The sequence below is a fragment of the Marmota marmota genome, unplaced genomic scaffold (genome assembly GCF_001458135.2).
Source record: "Marmota marmota marmota unplaced genomic scaffold, marMar, whole genome shotgun sequence".
Taxonomy (NCBI): Eukaryota; Metazoa; Chordata; class Mammalia; order Rodentia; family Sciuridae; genus Marmota; species Marmota marmota.
In genome coordinates, this window is record NW_026005825.1 from 226,510 (window position 1) to 237,697 (window position 11,188).

Sequence of the window (11,188 nt, forward strand, 5' to 3'; positions counted from 1 at the left end):
ACCTTATTGGTTTACCCCTGAATGTAATCTGCCTCTTTTCTCTTGAAGTTTTAATATTTTCTCTTTGTTCTGTATATTGGATATCTTCATAACAATGTGTCTTGGCATTGGTCTACTGTGATTTTGTATGCTCGGTGTCCTGTATGCATCTACAATTTGTACATCCATTTCCTTTTTTATGTCTGGAAAATTTTCTATAATTATTTCATTTAACAGGTTGTCCATTTCCTTGATTTGAACTTCTATGCCTTCCTCTATCCCGATGACTCTTAAGTTTGTTTTTTTTCAAGTTATCTCCTATCTCTTGGATGTTTTTCTCGTGATTTTTTACCAGCCTTCCTGAGTTGGCTAGACTCTTTTCAAGATCATATATTTTGTCTTCATTATCTGACGTTCTGGCTTCTACTTGCTCCACTCTGTTGGTGACACTCTCAATTGAGTTTTTAATTTGGGTTATAGTTTCCTTCATTTCTAAAATTATTGTTTGATTTTTTTTATAAAAATATTGAATGCTTCACAAAATTGCGTGTCATCCTTGCGCAGGAGCCATGCTAATCTTCTCTGTATTGTTCCAATTTTAGTATATGTGCTGCCGAAGTGAGCACCTAACCCTATACTTAACTCTAAAACTCACCCTAAACCTAAATCTAAACTGAACCCTAACATTTACCCTAACCCTAAGTTTAATCCTTATCCTAACACTTATTGTAACACTAACTCTACATTTAACCCTCACCTTAATACTAACCCTAAAACTATCCCTAACCCTATCACTAACCATAACCCTAACCCTAACAATAACACTAATCCTAACCCTAACCCTAACAGTAACACTAACCCTAAACCTAAACCTAACACTAAACTTAGCCCTAACCCTAACCCTGTCACTAATCTTAACCCAAACCCTAACACTAATCATTATACTAACACTAATCATAACACTCACCCTAACCCTAACCCTAAAAAAACTCTAAACCTATCCCTAATCCTGACAGTATAATAAACCCTAATGCTAACCCTAACACAAACACTAACACTAAACCTAACCCTAACCCTGTCCCTCAACCTAACTCTAACCATAACCCTAACACTCACCATAACCATCACCCTAACACAAACAGTAATTCTAAACCTAACATTAGCCCTAACCCTAAACTTAACCCTAAAATGAACCTTAAAAATAACCCTAACCCTAACCTAACCCTAACACTAACCCTAAAACTAACCTTAAACCCAAAACTAAAACTAACCCTAACCCTAACACTAACCCTTATACAAACTATAACCCTAACTCTAACATGAATCCTAAGTCTAACCCTAACCCTAACACTTACCCTAACACTGAACCTAATCCTAACCCTAAAACTAAAACTAAATCCAACTGTAACACTAACCATAACCATAAACTCAACCCTAACAATAAATCTAAACCCAATCCTAATCCTATCACTAATTCTAACCCTAAACATAACCCCAAACCTAACACTAACCCTAACCCTAACCCTTAGCCTAACCGTATTCTTAATCCTAACCCTAACCCTAACCCTTACCATAACACTTAAACTAACCCTAACCCTAACCCTTAGAGTAAGCATATTCTTAACCCTAACCCTAACCCTACCCTCACCTTAACACTAACTCTAATACTAATCCAACCATAACCCTAACTCTAACCCTAACCCAAACCATAATCCTAACCTCAACCTAGCAAAAACCATAGCCCTAACCCTAACACTAACCCTATAAATAACACCCTAACCCTTACCCTAATCCTAACTCTTAAAATAACCCTAACCCTAACCAGATCCCTAACCCTGACCCTCACCCTAAATCTAAAACTAACCCTTAACCTAATCCTAACCAGTACCCTAACAAAAAATTTAACCCTTACCTAATACTAACCCTAAACCTAACCCTAACCCTATCACTAACCCTAAACGTAACCATAACCCTCAACCTAACACTAAACCTAACTTTAACACTAACCCAAATCCTAAACCTAACACTAACACTAAAAACCTAAACCTAACACTAACACTAACCCTATGTCTACCCTTAACCTAACACTAACCCTAACCCTAAACATAACCCTAACTCAAACCGTAATCTAACCATAACCCTAAACCTAACCTTAACACAAATCCTAACCCTAACCCTAACCCTAACAGATACCCTAACTTGAACCCTAATCCTAACCCAATCACTAACACTAACCCTAACCCTAAACCTTACCCTAACCATAAACCTAACCCTAACCCTAACCTAACACTAACTCTAACACTAACCATAACCCTAACTCTAATGCAAACCCTAACCTTATCCTAACTTTAACCTAATCCTAACCCTAAGCCTAAACCTTATACTAACCCTTTCCCTAACCCTAACCCTAACACTAATTCTAACCATAAATCTAACCCTACTGTAACACTTACCTATCACTAACCCTAACCATAACACACTAACCCTAACCCTAACACTAACCATAACCCTAATACTAAACCTAACTCTAACCCTAATCCTAACTCTTAACCCTAACACAAATTCTAACCTTAAGCCTAAACCTAACAAAAACACTAACCTCAACACTACCACAGCCCTAAAAGTAAACTTAAACATATACTTAACTCTAAATCTCACCCTAATCCTACCCCTAAACCTAAACTTAACATTTACTCTAACCCTATTTCTAATCCTACTCCTAACACTTACCATACACTAACTCTAACCCTAACCTCACCTGAACACTAACTCTAACTCTAACCATAACACTAACACTAAAACTATCAATAACCCTATGGCTAACCCTAATCCTAACCCTAACAATAACACTAATCATAACCCTAACCCTAACATTAACACTAACCCTAAACCTAAACCTAATCCTAAACCTAACCCTCATCCTATGTGTAACCCTAAACCTAAGAACAACCATAATCCTAACACAAACTCTAACACTAAACCTAACACTAACACCTACCCAAAATGTAAACTTTACGCTAAACCTAACTGTAACCCTATCCCTAACCCTAACAATAACGCTAACCCTAACCCAAACCATAAGACCAACACTAAACATATCTCTAACCCTAAAACTAACTATAAAAATAAGTCTAACCCTAAGCCTAACCCTCACCCTCACCCTAAACCTAACTCTAAATCTAACACAAACCTTAACACTAACCCTAACCCTAACTCTAACACTGAACCTAACCTTAACCCTTACCAAAACCATAAACTTTACCCTACACAAACACTTATCCTAACCTTAAACCAAAACCCAACAGAAACCTTAAAACTTAACCTAACCATAACCCTAACCCTAACAATAACCCTACCTCTAACCCTAACCGTAACCCTAATCTTAACACTAACCCTAACATTTACCCCAATGCTAACCCTAACACTAACCCTAACTCTAACACTAATGCTAACCTGAACACTAAGTATAAACTTAACCTTAACCTTAACCCTAAAACTAAATGTAACCTAATCCTTATCCCTAACAATAACCCTAAGCCTAACAATAACCAAACCCCTTAATGCAAACCTAACCCTAATACTAACCCTAACACTAAACCTAACCCTAAATCTAAACTTAATCCTATTCATAACCCTAGCGCTAACCCTAAACCTAATCCTAACCCAACGCCAAAACCTAACCCTAAACCTATCCCAAACCCTAAACCTAACCCTAACACTAACCTCTACACAAACCCTAAACCTAAGTGTAACCTTAAATCTAAACCTAATCCTGTATGTAACCCTAACCCTAAACCTAAACCTAACCCTAACACAACCCCTTAACCTAATCCTAAACCTAACACAAATCCTAACCCTAAACCTAACACTAATCTTAACACTAACCCTAAACCTAAATCTTACTAACCCTAACTCTTAAACTAACCTTAAACTTAACCCTAACCTTTACCCTTACACTAACACTAACCCTAATTCTTAAACTAACCCTAACCTTAACACTAACCTTTACCCTTACACTAACCCTAATGTTAAACTTAACCTTAACCCTAACACTAACACTAAACCTAACTATATGCCTAGCCCTAACCCTAACCCTAACCCTAAACTTAACATCAACACCAACCCTAACCCTAATCTTAATCCTAACACTAACCTTAAAAATATCCCTAAACCTAACATTATCCCTAAATCTATCTCTAACACTAACACTTACCCTATCCCTAAATCTAACACTAACCCTAACACTAACCCTAACCCTAATCCTAAAATGAAATATAATCCTAACCCTAACACTAACACTAAACCTAATCCTAACCCTAACCCTAAAATGAACCATAATTCAAACCATAACACTAACGCTAACTCTAACCCTAACACTAACCCTAACCCTAATTCTAATGCTAACCTGAACACTAACCCTAATGCAAAACCTAACACTAACACTTACCTTAAACCTAATCCTAATCCTAATCATAACCCCAACACTAACACTAACCCTAACCCTAACCTACAGTAACCATAACCTGACCACTAACCCTAACCCTCACCATAATCCTAACCCTAACCCTAACACTAAACCTAACCCTCTCATTAATCTTAACTGTAACCCTAACCCTAACACTAACCCTAACCCTAAGAGAACCCTAAAACTAACCCTAAACCTAAACTTAACTTAAATGCTAAACCTAACACTAACTTTAATCCTAAAATAAAACCTAATACTAAACATAACTCTAACCCTATCCCTAAGCCTAAAACTTACCCTAACCCTAATGCTAACCAAACACTAACCCTAATCCTAACACTAAACTAACCCTATCCATAACCCTAAACCAAACACTAACACAAACCCTTACCTTAAACCTAATCTAATCCTACACCTAACCCTAATGCTAACCATAACACTAAACCTAAATCTAACCCTGAACCTGAAAATAAACCTAACCCTAACCCTAACACTAACCCTAAACCTAATACAACCCTAACCCTAACCCTAACCCTAAACGTAATTCTAACCCTAACCCTAAATCTAACCTAAACCTTAACCTAACCCAAACCCTAACACTAACCCTAAACCAAACCTAAATCTAACCCTAACACAAACCCTTACCCTATCCCTAACCCTAATCTAACCCTAACCCTAAGTCTAACCCTAACACTAACACTAACCCTAACCCTAAATCAAATTCTAAACTTAACCCAAACACTAACTCTAACCATTATGGTAACCCTAACTCTAAACCTAAAACTAACCATAGTCATAACTCTAACCCTAACAAAAACCTAAACCTAACACTAAACCTATTGCTAATCCTAAACCTAAACATAAACCTAACACAAACACAAACCATAACCATAACACTAAACCTAAAACTAACCCTAACCCTAAGCCTAATGATAAGCGTAACTCTAAACTAAAGCTAACTATAATGCTAACCGTAACACTAACCCTATCTTTAACCCTAACCCTAAATATAACACAAGCCCTAACCCTAACCCTGATTTTAAACCTAACCATAACCCTAACACTAACCCTAACACAAACCCTAACCCTAACTCTAACACTAACCCTAACCCTAACACTAACAAAAAACCTAACCCTAACCAAAACCCTAAATCTAACCCTAATCCTATCAGTAACCCTAACACTAATTTTAACTCTAACTTTAACTTAAATCCTAACCATAACCCTAAAAAACCCTAACCCTAACTCTAACACTAAACTTATCACTAACCCTAACTCTAAATCCAACCCTAATTTTAAAGCTAACACAAATCTTAACCCTAACCCCAACAATAATTCTAACCCTAACTCGAACCCTAACCCTTAGGCTTACACTAAACATAACCCTAAACCTAACACTAACACTAACCCTAAACCTAACTCTAACCCTAAACATAACAATAACCATAACTCTAACACTAACTCTAAACCTATCACTAATCCTAACACTATCCTTAACCCTAACCCTAACCCAAACCCAAACACTAACAACAACGCTAACCTAATGCTAACACTAACACTCACACTAAACCTAACCCTAACATGAACCATAACTCTAACACTTACCCTAACTGTAGACATAACCCTAACCCTAATACTAACACTAAACCTAAATATATCCCCAACCCTAACCCTAACTCTAACCATAACCATAAACCTAATCCTAACACTACCCCTAACACTATATCTAACATAAAGTTTAACACTAACACTAACCCTAACTCAAAACCTAATCCTAACCGTACACTAGACCTAACCATAATTCAAACCCTAACCCTAACTCAAACCCTCACCTTAATGCTAACACTAACATTAACCCTAACCCGTACTCTAACACTAAACCTAACCCAAACCCTAACACTAACCCTAATCCTAACAATAACCATATCCATAACACTAATCCTAAATCTAACACTAACTCTAAAACTAACCCTAAACATATTTTTAAACCTAACACTCTACCTAAACCTAGCCCTAACCCTAACACTAACACTAACCCTAACCTTAAACCTAACATTGATCCTAACTCTAACTCTAACCCTAACACTATGACGAATCTTAACCCTAACCATAACACTAATCCTAACCCTAACACCAACCCTAAACCTAACATTAAACCTAACACTATCACTAACCCTCACTCTAATGCTAGCAGAAAACCTAACACTAACTCTAACCCTAACCGTAACACTAACCCTAACACTAACCCTAACGCAAACCCTAACACTAACACTAATCCTAACATTAACTCTAATCCTAAAGGTAATCCTAAAACTAACACTAACCCTAAACCTAATCCTAATACAAACTTTAACCCAAACACTAACTCTAAACCTAACCCTAATCCTAACCACAACACTAACCCTAACACTAACCCTAAACCTAACCCTAATCCTAACTCTAACCCTAAACCTACAAATAACCCTAACCCTAACACAAACCCTAACACTAATCCTAATCCTAACACTAACCTTAACACAAACCCTAACACTAACTCTAACCATATCCCTAAACCTAAATCTAACACTAAACCTAAACCTAATTTTAACCAAACCATAAATCTTACCCTAACTTGAACACTAACACTAACCCTAACCATAACACTACCCCTAACATTGAACCTAAACCTAACCATAACCCTAATCCTAACACTAAACCTAATCCTAACACTATCACTAAAACCAACCCTAGGGGCTGGGGATGTGGCTCAAGCGGTAGCGCGCTCACCTGGCATGCATGCGGCCCGGGTTCGATCCTCAGCACCACATACAAACAAAGATGTTGTGTCCACTGATAACTAAAAAATAAATATTAAAAAAATATTCTCTCTCTAAAAAAAGAAGTAAAAAAAAAAAAAACCAACCCTAAACATAACCATAATGCTAACCCTAACAATAAATCTAAACTTAATCCTAAGGCTAACCCTAACACTAATCCTATCCCTAAACCTAACCCTACACAGAACACTAACCCTCACCCTAACACTAACCCTACACTAAACGTAAACCTATCCCTAACCCTAACACTATTGCTAACCCTAACTCTAACCCTAACCCTAACCCCAACATTAATCCCAAATTCAATCCTAACCCTAACACTAACCCTAAAACATACCCTAACCCTAACACTAACACTAACAGTAACCCAACCCTAACCCTAACCTGAACAATAACCCTAACTCTAACCCTAATGCAAACCTAATACTAACACTAACCCTAACCCTAATCCTACCTCTAAAGCTAACCTAACACTTACTGTAACCTTAAACCTAACCATAAACCTAACCCTAACACTAACCCTAACCCTAACCATAACCGAACCCTAACACTCTAATGTAGCCTAACCCTAAACTTAACCCTAACCCTAAACTTAACACTAACCCTAACACTAACCGTAAACCTAAGGTTAACCCTAACCCTAACCCTAAACCTAACCCTAAACCTAACCCTAATACTAAACCTAAACTGAACCCAACCCTAACTATAAACCTAAACCTAACCCAAACGCTAACACCAACCCTAAGCATATCCTTAATCCTAACCTAACTCTAACCCTAATTCTAATGCTAATCCTAACTGTAATCCCAATCCTATCCTAACACTAAACCTAACACAAACCCTAAACATAACCATAACACTAAACCTAACACTAACCCTAACCCTAACCGTAACTCTAAACATAAACTGAAGACAAACCCTAACCCAAATCATAATTCTAAACTTAACCTAATCATAACCATTAAGTAACCCTAACCCTAACCCTAAAACTAACCCTAAACCTAACCATAACCCAACCTTAACACTAACCCTAACTCCATACCTAAGCTTATCACTGATCCTAAACTTAAATGTAAACCTAACCCTAACCCTAATTTTAAACCTAAAACTAACACTAACAGTAACCCTAACCGTAAACCTAACACTTACCCTAACCCTAACCTAACCCTAATTCTAACCCTAATTCTATCCATAAACTAACCCTAAACCTAAACTGAACCCTAACACAACCCTTAACCCTAATTCTAAACCTAACACTTACTTTAAAACTAACCCTAACCTTAACCCTAAACCTAACCCTTAAACTAACCCTAACACTTACCCTAAACCTAATCCTAAACCTTACCCTAACACTAACCCTAACCCAAAATCTAACTCTAAATCTAACCCTAACCCTAACACTAAATCTAACTCTTAAACTAACCCTAACACTTAACATAACCCAAATCCTAACCCTTACCATAACACTAACCCTAAATGTAACCCTAACACTAACACTTACCCGAAACCCTTTCCTGAACCTAACACTAACCCTAACTTTAACCCTAACCCTTACCATAACCATAACACTAAACCTAACCTTAAAACTAACTCTAACACTAACCCTAACCCTAAAACTAACACTAACCCTAACCCTAAGATGAACCAAAACCATAACCCAAACACTAACCCTAAATGTAACACTAACCCTAACCCGAACCCAATCAATAACTACAATCCTAACACTAATCCAAACACTAAAACTAACCCTCATCCTAACCCTAACCCTAACCATAACCATAACCCTAACACTAACACTAACCGTAAACCTAAACCTAATCCAAACCCTAATATTAACCCTAACCTAACCCTAATCCTAACACTAACCCTAACCCTAAACCTGAACTAACTCTATCACTAACCCTAATCCTAACCCTAAACCTAAAGTTAACCCTAACTCTAACCCTAAACCTAACCCTAATCCCAAACACAACCCTAACCCTAACCCTAACCTTAATCCTTACCTAAGCCTAACATTAACCCTAAAGCTAACAATAACCCTTACCTTAACCCAAACCCCATCCTAATCCTAAATCTAACAGTAACTCTAACCCTAACCCTAACCCTAACTTAAACCTAACATTATCCCTAACCTTAACCCTCACATGAACCTTAACACTAATCCTAACCCTAACGTAACCCTAACCCTAACCCTATTTCTAACACTAAACATAACCTTAATATTAAACCTACCTGAACACTAACCCTAACCATAACTTTAACACTAACCTAACACTAATCCTAACCCTAAACCTAACCCAAACCCTAACCCTTACAATAACCGTAACACTATCTGTAACCATAACCGTAACCCTAATGTTAAAACTCACCCTAACCCTAACAATAAACCTAAACCTAACCCTAACACTACATGTCTAAGGCGAAGGTTAGGGTTAGGGCTACATTTAGGATTATGGTTATGCTTAGGGTAGGTTTAGGCCTTGGATTAGGGCTAGGTTTGGTGTTAGGTTTAAGCCCAGGGTTAAGACTGTGTGTAATGTAAGATCTAGGGTTTTGATTAGAGCTAGTTTTAGGGTTAGGGTTATGGCTATGTCTAGTGTTAGGTTTAAGTTTTGGATTAGCTTCAGGTTTAGAGCTAGGTTTAGTATGTTAGGGTCAGTGTTTAGGTTAGGGTTAGGTTTATGGTGAAAGCCAGAATTAGGACTAGGGTTAGGACTAGGGATAGGGTTAGTATTGGCTTTTGGTTAAGGGTTTTGTTAGGGCTAGGGCTCAGGATTTTTTAGGTCTAAGTCTAGAATTATGGCTATATTTAGGATTAGAATTAGGTCTAGGGCTTCTGCTAGGGTTAGGTTTAAGTATAAGTTTACTGGTAGGGCTAGTTTTAGGGTTTGGCTTTGGGGTTAGGGTCAGATTTAGACTGAGGGTTTGTGTTAGGGTAAGGATTTTAGTTAGGTTTAGAGCTAGAATGAGGGCTAGGGTTATGACTAGTAATAGGTTTAGGGTTTGGATTAGGCTATGGATTAGGATTAGGACTAAGGTTAGAATTATGGATAGGGTTAGGCTTAGGATAAGTGATAGAGTTAGAGCTAGGTTGAGGGCTAGGTTTAGGGTTAGGATTAGGGCTAGGGCTAGGTTTAGGATTAAAGCTAGGTATAGGCCTAAGATGAGGACTAGTGTTTGTGTTAGGGTTAGGGCTAGGATTAGGGCTGGGGCTAATGTCAGGTCTGGGTTCATGGTTATGGTTAGTTTTAGGGTTAGGTTATGGCTAGGTCTAGTGTAAGGGTTAGGTTTAGGATAAGGGTCAGGTTTAAAGCTAGGTGTATTATTAGGGTCAGTGTTTGAGTAGGGTTTGGTTTAGGTTAAAATTTAGAGTTAAGGCTTGAATTAGCATTAGGGATAGGGTTAGGGTTAGGATAATTGATAGGGTTAGGTTCAGGGTTCATGTTAGGTTTAGAGTACTGAATAGGGTTAGTGTTAGCAATAGTGTTAGCATTAGGCCTAGGGTTAGCATGTGGGTTAGGCTTATCTTTAGGGTAATGGATAGGGTTAGAGGTAAGTTTAGGGCTAGGGTTAAGGTTAGAATTAGGACTAGGGTTAGGGTTAGGCCTAGGGTTTGCGTCAGGTTTAGGTTCGGGGTAAGTGTTAGCATTTGAGTTTTGATTAGGGCTAGGGTGGGTTTTCGGGTTAGAGTCAGGGCTAAAGTTAGGGTTAGGGTTAGGGTTATGTTTAGATTAAGGTTAGAGTTTGAGCTAGAATTAGGGTTAGGGCGAGGGTTAGGGTTAGGGTTAGGACTAGGCTTATGGTTAGGGTTACAATAAGGGCTAGGTTTGTGTGAGGTTTATGGTTATCATTAGTGCTATGGGTAATGTAAGAGCTAGGGATATGGTTATGGCTAGTTTTAGGGTTAGAGTTGCCACAGTCTGACTGG

At 37.8% G+C, this 11,188-nt stretch overlaps 1 non-coding gene across 1 annotated transcript; it reads right to left on the reverse strand.

The window, feature by feature from the left end:
* Nucleotides 1-498: 498 nt before the first annotated feature.
* LOC125614688 lies at nucleotides 499-605 on the reverse strand. The gene has a single exon (XR_007345257.1). It is a non-coding gene; the product is annotated as a U6 spliceosomal RNA (small nuclear RNA).
* Between the last annotated feature and the right edge of the window lie 10,583 nt (nucleotides 606-11,188).